A 10,683-nucleotide genomic window follows, 5' to 3' on the forward strand; every position below is an offset into this window, starting at 1 on the left:
GTTATTATTTGTGTGTGAATAAAAACGACGGTATTTTTGGTACGAAAACAAAAGTTGAACAGTCAGTTGCTGACAAATAGTTTTTTTTTTTTTATTTTCGATAGCTGAGTAACCAACAATGCTGGGTTTTTCTAAGATTTTTTTGTCAACAGATGAAATGATTTGTTCATCAGCTGTTTTTTCGTATGATATTAGAACAACACTACGATTGACTTACAGCCCTACTATGGTTATCAAATATAAACACGATATTTGATAATAGTTGATAATTATCAACAAAATTAATGAATCGGTATTATGGTGACCAATTATCAATATTTTTGATAAATAATGAATTAAAAGATTAAAAGCTTTATTGATAAACTCGGTATTACGGCTATCAAACATATTGATACACATCAAATATTCTATCAGCTTCAAAATCTTCGTTGATAAATACCATCAATCGGTACTATTCAGTTCCAGAGCGATATTTCCCAATTTTTGGTTAGGACTGGCTTAGCACAAATGCCTTTGGCAACCTCAGGATTCCCTTCCATTAGTTCCACAAGCCTTTCTTTTTGTTTTCTGTTGCTAACTATTCTACTCATAAATGAACAAAATATTATTAAGAAAAAAGAGAAATTTATTAAATGAAAACAACTTAATCCGCCGAAATTATTTATAGACCAAAACACAAGAACTCAACACAAATGACAAACGTCAAACACCGAACAAAACCTATTCACAATCGTATATTGATTAGTAGTCACAATGGGTGAAAAGTTATCATTTGATACTCATAATACCAAATTATCAATAAATTTATAGAAGTTATCAGTTATCAAATAATTGATAGTTGATAGCCATAATAGGGCTGTTAACCATTTCGGATTCGGATTGTGAATGAAATTGATAGGTGTGAATGAGCCCATTTTTTGACGTTTAATTTATCAAGCATGAATAAAAGAAAAATAAACAAATTCAGACATATTATAATTGAATGATTTAAAACAGAATATTTAGTTGAATTACTTTCGTGGAGTTTTGGTACCATGACAACGAAGATATTTTGGAAAGAAGAAGACAGCTTAGTTCAAAAACTCTAGAATAAGAGTCTTAAGTGTGAAATACTTTTGAATTTGATATTATGAAGGAATGAACCTACAAAACAACATACCTACACAAATTTTTTGATATTTCTGAGTATGTCTCCAGGCATGTATTTAAGACTGCATCAGATTTTGCTATTGTTTTTCAAACTCCAACGTTACAGTCTTAAGTTATATTTATTTTGCTTACTTTCTTTGTACGCCTTCAACTTTTCCTTCGTTATTTTAAGAATTTCTTTTGTGTTTCGTGCATTTTTTGCATATAATGTTCTATGTTCTCAATGCTCCTTTTGATATCCACTTTATTGCCGTAAAATGTACTTTGTGAAGTTTAATTGCAATTGTTCACTTCTTGAATACCTTTTGAGAAAATTTTCTTTAATATTTTAAGATTTTTTTTTGTGCAATGACTTCAGATGCTTCACTATAACTCGAACAGTCCTGAATTTCCAAAATTCCATAAGCATAACCAGTTCCGTCAATTGCGCTTTATTGATAACTACTTTAGCACTATTGTTAAAAATATAAAGTTTTCGATACTCTCAAAAGTTTATTCTTTATTTTACATACAATAGGGAAGAATACCTCGAAAGAACGAAAATTGCCTGTTCTTTTCGACTTCTACTTTAAAGGCCCAACTATAATAGGCATAAGCTAGCAATAAGTTATCGTGCGAATACAAAGAATCTCAGTACGAGTGAACATAATGGAGTCTATCTCCGTTTCGTTAAATTTTTCTCAATTTCGTTAACTTAAGCAAACCTAAGCAAAAGCGATTCCAGTCGCTCGCCGCATAAGTAAAATCTGACATGTAGATACGTGAGCAAAATTGCATTATGGCTATCCGCAGTAATTTTACAAACTTTAAGTGAATATTTGTTGGGTTTTTGACATAAGCTTATGTTTGCTTATGCCTATTATAGTTTTGCCTTAAGAGTGCCAGTCGTTATTTAATTTTTTGTTTAAATCAGTTACAACGAGCTATCCTATTGGGAGATAGAACGATCGATCTCATTGGTTGAATAGCTCGGGTTCTGTTTGACAGCTCGAAACGAAAAATAATAGGACATTTAACTTTTTACATTTTACACGAGTCAATTTTCATTATTCAATTATTATGGTATTAAAAGTTTTTAATTGTTCTACTAATCAAAAATTTACATTTTACTTCAGCAACAATAAAAATTGTGGTTGACAAAAGTATTGATTTGTGTTCATTCACAAAAGGGTTTTCAAATACATATTGAAAACTGATAAATCGCAATAGAGTTTTGAAAAAATTGTTGACAAATTTCAACATTTAATTCAAAATTGACAATCGCAATAAGCTTGAAAAAACTTATCCCGATAATAACCAAACAAAATGTCAGTAGAAGAGTAAATAAACAGAACTATTTTAAAAATCAGTGATATACGGTGACCATCCGTTCAGTTTTATATGGAACAATTCATTATTTGAACAAATTGTTCATTATGAATTATTGTGTATCGGAAAACATAAAAATTTTCATTATTTAAGAAATTGCTCATTATTTGTGCATTGTTTACATCATAATTCGTTGTCTTTCTTTTTAACACTTCCTAATCTCACAATTACAAAAATCAGATCATATTATACATCCTAACATACAGGGAATAAGTTAACTAATACGCTTACACTTGCGCACAGCATGACTTTCACCACTGAAAATTAATTTTACCATGGAATTTTACTGACCATGACAATGGTAAAAATAAATTTCAGTGAATGTGAATGAAACAGTGACATTTTCAAAAGTAATTTTGAGAGTGCACTCCGACTGTTGGAATTATTGCATTGTTGGAAAATCCTTCATTCCAAAAATAAATGAAGAATAAGGATAACCTCCTTCCTAGGACGAAGTGGAGTTGAGTTTAATGTATATAATAAAAAAAAGCAATATTCAATTAATGACACTGATGTTTTCGACGAGTTTTCATGTGTACAAAATTAAGTTTCTTAACAAAAAATGTTTGAATGGAAGGAGAGCCAAATGAGTGCTGGAGGTAAGTGGGTTGAAGTTTTCAAGTTTTACAATGAAAAAATGGTACAGTATAAAAACATTTCAAAAATCGTAGAGTTTTTTTAATGCCTTCCTGGGTCTAACGCCCCTATAGAGAGAGATTTCTCAATTTTAAACAATGTATGAACAAACGAAAAAAATTAATAAAAACATTGAAAGAATCAGGTCCATTTTAATTTGCAAATGCAATCATGAATTAAATTGCATCGAATATAAGAATTATTAAATAGGAAAGCCAGAATTAATTAAAAAAATGTATTCTTCCGAAAAGTACTTATTTTAGCAATGTTAATATATTCAATGACAAAGTTGTTCTAGTATCCAATATGATATAAGAGAGTTTAAGTCTTTGTTTATTTTGTTTGTAAAGAAGTTAGAGACTAAAAAAATCTGTGTTGTTTTTTTTGTTTGTTTTGTTTATTATCGATGAAAGTTCTTTTTTGTTTAAGTTATAAATACATATTCCTAATTATACTATATTTATTAATTTATTCATATTATATTATATTTATTTACTATTACTCAATGAAATACAAAAAAAATCTTGAAAACTGGTCAACATTTCTCATTTTTTGGGTACTGTTCATTATTTTGTCTCGGAAAATATGGTCACCGTAGTGATACGTCAAAATCAAAGCAGTTTTTTAAATTGCATTCATATTCAATATTCGACTGAACAAAGCTTATTGCGACTTTTTTTTATGAAACAAATATTGTTTGGTCTTCTTTAATTTAAAAATATATTTATATGATACGATTTTATTGCTCTTATATCTGCATAAATACTCGTACATATCTAAGTTTGTTGTTTTCAATTTTTCATTCATTTGTTGACTAAAACTAACAACAAGACACAACTTACCTTCTTTATCTATCTATCTCTAAATACTTGGGGGCTTGACTTGTTTACCTATGTGCATAGTTATAAAAACAAAACGTGTACTCGTATCTGTATACCTATGTAGATAGCTATGACTTTTTAGTATTGTGTTATAATTTTCTTACTCCTAGCAACGTCAAGATCTCAATTTATTTATATGAATTCAAAAAACAAAACATCACACTCATTCGGTGGTTTAAATAATATTTCGTTATTGTTATTGTTTTGAACTTAATTATTATATTCTCTAATCCTCGTCATTTATGGAATTTTTTGATTTCATTATGTATTGGTACAGAGCGTATGTTTTTCATAGCATGACGAGATAGGCTCGGAGGCAACCATAACAAAACACAGGAACTTCAAGCTATAGTTCCACATTTATTCAACTATTATAATCAACTTGTTTACTTTGACTTAACTTGAAGCTTTCAATTTCTTCACAAAAGTATTTTTGTGAGTAGAATTAAGTGCGTTTTTCTTTTTTGCAAAACAAAAATATGGTGAGTTAGGTTAGATTGTTTACAAAACTTATACCTAACAACTTTAAAGGTGGAGAATAATGAAAATAAAAATAAATCTATTCATCAAAACATCAATGACGGTTTGTTATTGAAGTTTTATTAAAAACAAATTTATCAATGTTGGAGGAGAGGTGTAAGGGTTCTATTATGAATTTTCTGTTTAATTTAACATAATGTTGTTAAATATTAACCAAGACAATCTTATAAGCGTTTTATGTTTGATAAATCCTGCGATTATGCTAAAATTAATAAAAGTGAATCCAGATTTCATTTTAATAGCATATTTAAATGATTTGCTGGTTTTTTTTGTCACTTTGGAACCACCTTTGCAATCATTCATAATATCCGACACTCACAATTTTGACAACCTGTGCAATTTAAATATTTTAAGATAGATAGATTTTTGTACATATATTGATATTATTTACACCATCACTAGAATCTAATCTAAAGAAATTAACAGTTAAACATTTTGGACCTCTTTTTTTGAAATGTCAAAGGCACTATTATCAAAAATCACATAAACATCTATTGCACTACTGGAAAAGTCTTACCAAACAAGTAGGTAAGTAGGTACCTATGTAACCTAAAGCCTAATCATTTGATAACCTATAACTCCCTTACTTAACATTATTTTGTTTTGAATTCTAAAGGTTGTCATTTAAATGCTGACCTAAACCAAGCTTTAAAAAAAAGACATCTTTTGAAGCACCTTTTGTAATACATATTTTCAATTTCATAAGCAATTCTCCTATCAAAATACCCAGTAGCGTCTTATCTAATTTTGGAGTTAACAGATTGTTTTCAAAAAGTATTTTACATGTAACTGATAAAGATGCATCTTCAGTCTTCACTCTTCCAAAACAACTATGTGAGATCAAAAATACCATATGAAAAAAACACACCACGCTGTTTTAAATTCCCAGAGAATCTCTGATATTGTTATGATGACGTCGTAGCATGACATTGCATCATCCTAATGGTATAATGTTTATAAACATACCTCAAACCTTACCCTTGAATTTCAAAACGTAAAACGCATATTTTTCCAAACTCAACATATTGTTGTGCTGGTCTGGGAATTTTTTGGTTTGTTTTGTTTACGCATAGCACGTGTTTGTATCTTTATTTCCAACATTTTTATAGTGTTTATCAGGAGAAGCTATACCTGGCTTATCAGTTGGAAATATTGTTGTTGGCATAGTTTGTGCAGTTTTTTATTTTTACTCACATTATGTACACTTTATGTATAAGACTATAAGAGAGGGGTCATCAAAATGTGAAAAAAGACAAGATATACCTAGACCTAGATGGGTAGGAGTCTTCAATATACTTGCTTTGAGAAAATTGTGTGACTTGAGAGACTTTTCTTCATGTTTTGACGCTCACTCTCAATATTTTTTTTCTCTTCAAAACCAGACAGATAGATACCTACCTTACATAGTAGTGTATTTTTTAGTACAAGATACAAGTACTTGTACACATTTTAGCACCCCTATACTTTAGTTTGTTCAATCAACCTTACAGTTAGTATGGTTACCACTTTTATAAATTAAACTGAAATATACCTGCTAATTTACCACAGGCTAAGATTTTAATTATTCAGTTTTAAATTTAACAACTTTTTTAAATATCAAAATAAATTTTAAGCAAAATTTCCCAGAATAATGGAGAAAAGAGTCTTAATTAATAACACTAACGGTTAATTTCTGCTTAAAGTTCTAGTCTTTAAAACTGGGTTTATTGATAGATTCTAACTTGATTGAGCTCTAAATCATTTCTTCCTCAAGTTTAGAAGCGTAAGAACTCTGATGTAGATTTCAGTTTAAGGTAGAACTTTGATTTATTAGATTCTCAAATTTGGGCGTCTAGGATATTAGAATTCGGTTCAGCAATGTAACTTTTTGATTCATTTTGGTTTTGGACTAATTTTAGACCACAAACACATTTTATATGTAATAATAAAATATTTTTTATAAAATATATAAACTAAAAAATATATATAAATTAAAAAATTATAAATAGGAGGATCATATTGTGACGCTGACAATTTCATAAAGTCTAAAACTTACACAAATATTTAAACCTATTTAACTATTTACTTTTGGTGCGTTTTATTTTATTTGTACAAATGTATTTATAACATGAAAAGGCGGGACTAATTATACATTATACCATTTATAAAGATCACAAATATTAAGTCTGCAGAAATATTGAGTCTGCACAAAGAGACATAAGAGCTTTTAAAATAATGTCGTAAAATAACATCAAATCTAAAAAAAAACTAGAGACAAAATAACCAGATAAAAGTTTACATAAATCTGTTTTGTAGAAGACAAGACGCCAGTTTTGACATAATCTGCATCTGAATATTTAAAAACAGTAAATTTTTAACAATATTAGTGCATTTTTCGTCTAAACAATAATTTTTTGACTGAATTTACAAGATTTCTTTAAACTTTCAATCATTTAAATTGCATGATTCATATGATTTCTTAAGCAGTATTCACATGAGCGCGACCAACGAACGACGAATGAATTACAAAATGTAAATTTTACACGTTTGAAGGCATATTTCCACACAAATTCTTAATAAAACGATAGCAATATAGTTTCTATTTGATTTATGATGCATACTTTTACTTTTCAATATCATTATTATTTAAATTTAAGAAAACAAATTTATTCGTCGCTAAAAAATTGTAGTTGATACGAACTGTCAAACTTTATTCGCGTTCCACATTATCCACACTCGCAACAAATAATAACGCGTACTTAACCTAAAAAAAACATTCTTGTTTCGATTTCGGTGGTTAATGGTGTTCAGCTGTGGCACCTTGAAAAAATATGGATACAAAGTTAAAGAAAATTTGATTGATAATAAAATTCAAATGAGTATTATAAATACATAAAATAATTTCAGGAGTTTGATGAACAGTTAACCGTTAGGAAACATATTCTCCTTCAATTTTCCGATGCGCATTAAATGGATGCAAATGGAATCTTTTTCTTGTTTTATTTATTAACAAGGACACCAATAACTTTGTTAGCTTTTTCTAAATCGTTTGTTTTCAAAAGAAAACAAAAAACACAAAAAAAAAGTTGTCAAAGTCAAACTTCATTTGGGACGGATTTAAAACTCTCATATGACAGAAATGTCAAAATCGACGAATATTCGTTCATTCGTTGGTCGTTCGTCGTGCTCATGTGAATAGTGCTTTAGAGATTCATCGACTCAACACCAATTTCATTTGATCTTTATTGGAGTAAATATTTTTAGTGCAACACGATTATGTGTATATTGATTATAAAATAATAATTTAAAAAAATACCAATTTAAAACGAAATTCAAAAACCAAATGATAAAATAAATGTCTCTTTAATTTTGTTCGTAAAATGTCAGAATTTCGAGTCAAGACTATCTACGAAGTGCTACAAAAATAACAGAAATCAGTTCCATTCAATCGAGATCTAAAATTCCTAGAACTTAAAAATGATTTTAAACCGAGTTCAAGAGACATGATTATACTACGTTTCCACCGGGCACTAAACCTAGAATTAGCTAGATTTGTCACAAATCGCCTTGAAATCTCAAAGATTTACTATACAAATTTTAATCTCTTCAAATGAAGACTTCAAATAAAACTCATTGAAATCTAATTGGAAACATTAGTTTGTCAAATCAAACAAACTTTTTTTTCGGAGAATAATTATTGAACCGATCCATTTAAACGCCAATTTCGTTTATTGACAGATGGAAATGTCAACAAAAACTATCTGTCTCCATATGATTCATATTCAAAACAATAAACAACTTTCAAGAAATCACAGACGAAATAAAATGTAAGTTCCTATACAAAAATAATACAGATGATGAGTGAACAAATACAAAAAAAAAAAACAACGAATAACCTGGGCAGCGGAGGATGAAGCGCTTTTGTTGGAGTTGTGGGCCGACAAACAGGCTGACTTTGTTTTTGTTGACTTGATCGGCCAGAGAAAAAACGGCTCAATTTTTCATTACCGCAGCACGAATTTCGACTCGCGGTTTTTTATATTCGATAGATATGTGAAAATAAATAATAACTATAGCAATTTTAGAGCGAGGAAACATTTATTTCTATTTTTAATTAATTTTTAAAGTTCACTTTTTTCCATACAAAACACTCAAAAATGGTTGAATTTGACATTTCTTCCCTGTTTTTTGTTCAGTGTTGCCATACTTGTTTTTTTTTTTCTTGGTAATTTCTTTTATTTTAGTGCTCAAATGGAAAAGTACTTTGCAAACTCGCACCCACCCCAAATCCTATAGTGACCCCAAGCAGGGGGGTTGCAGGGGGGCAGCATGCCCCCCCTAACATACCTAGCTGTTAGTACGCCGTCATATCAATTAAAAAAAACTTGTTTTAGGCTCAAAAAATGCAATACAAAAAAGTAGGGTTAAGTCCGAAAAAGAAAATATTTTTTTTATGACTTAAAGTTGTTTCCTCGCCCTAATATTTAAAACATGTTCTATTGAGACCCCTACCAAACTGTACAAAAAAAATGAGAAGGAAATTCGTGCTGCGGTAATGGAAAGTCGCCCCGAAAAAACTCTCACGTTTTCAAGGAAATGACAGAGATTATGGTGGGATATACTTCAGAGGAAATAAAAGTGAAAATTCAGAACTTAACGAATATGTATAGGTAAAGTTTTTTGTTTTCTTTTTAGAATTTGTTATTAAATTCTTTTCACTAACAGAAAGGAAAAGAAATCAATGGGGTCTGTATTTACAAATAAATGCAATACTGTAAGAAAGACTACTTAATAATATTATAATAATATAATAATAAATCTACATTAAATGCTGAAGATGAGAAGAAAGATCTTCAAAATTCTGTCGGTACATACGGAAATTTTCTTTAAAGAATTCATCGTCATTCTTAATAACATCCTCTTCCCAAAATGTACTTGAAGGAATCTGTGAAATTGGAAATATAATAAATACAATAGACTGGGTTGTTGTACATTGCACTTACCTTAACCCAGACTTTTCTTATAGGCTGGTTTCTTAAAAATTTATTTTGGATAGATTTTTAGTTCTTTCTAGCTACCAAAGTGTTTATTAAGCACTTCCGGCTTTTTTTCTATAAAAGTGAATTCTCCTGTCCAAAACACTCATTACCACTTTCAAATTGTTGAGAAGAATCAATCGACGAGACACTAAAAGTTTAAAGTTACCGACACTCATTCTTTTTTAAAGAAATTAACACTTCATAATTTAAAAAAATATTAAATTAAAAATCAATAAAATGAATACAAATTTCATATTTTTTTTCTTTTCGAAAGGAGAATACTTTGACGTTTGGTTGTTATAACATCAACCAAACGTCAAATTAATCTCCTTTTCTTTTGTGGAAACATCTCATGATTTATTTTCAAACACTTGCTTAAATCTCGGATTATTTGTTGATGGAAACATGCTATTAGATGTGAAGAAAAGCTCTAGTTATAAATATTTTTTAAAATGGCGAAAAGGAGAATTACTAGATCGAGTTCTTATTTTAATTTAGAATTTCGTAATTGAGGCTAAAACTTGTCAAATCATTAAAAAATATTTGTTTCCTTTATATATTTTCTCTGGAAAAATTAGGATTGCTGCAACTCTTTTGATTTTGGATATGGTTTTGACTGGACCATAGACACACCATATTTGGGATGCAGGTGGTGGCTATCGGCCGCAGGAACTGTTGCATATGGTGGTGTATGACGGAACAGAGCGGCACACCGTTTGTGTACAAATGCAACACAACCCAGATACCTTCTTCAGCTTTGGTCACTTCGTTGACATAATCTTGTCCGAAAATTGCCCACACTGAACCGAAAAGAGCCTCGTCTGCGAATGCTCGCGTCTATGCCAATCGTTTATGAAGATATTCCTCGCGAACACTTTCGTCTTGGGAGTCTTCAGATTCGTCCATGTTCATGTCTTCGATATTTTTCTGCTTCTCACCACCAGTTTGCTTCTCAATGGCATTCTCGGGCATGGGTGGAAGGATACCTTTTGCACGGAAGACATCATTCCATTCGGAATCTTCATTTGGATCCTGCATTTTTAAACAAATTAACAAAACAACAAATGCTTCATTTGACAGCTAAAATCAAA

Source organism: Eupeodes corollae, chromosome 2 (assembly GCF_945859685.1).
Source record: "Eupeodes corollae chromosome 2, idEupCoro1.1, whole genome shotgun sequence".
In the NCBI taxonomy this organism is placed as follows: domain Eukaryota; kingdom Metazoa; phylum Arthropoda; class Insecta; order Diptera; family Syrphidae; genus Eupeodes; species Eupeodes corollae.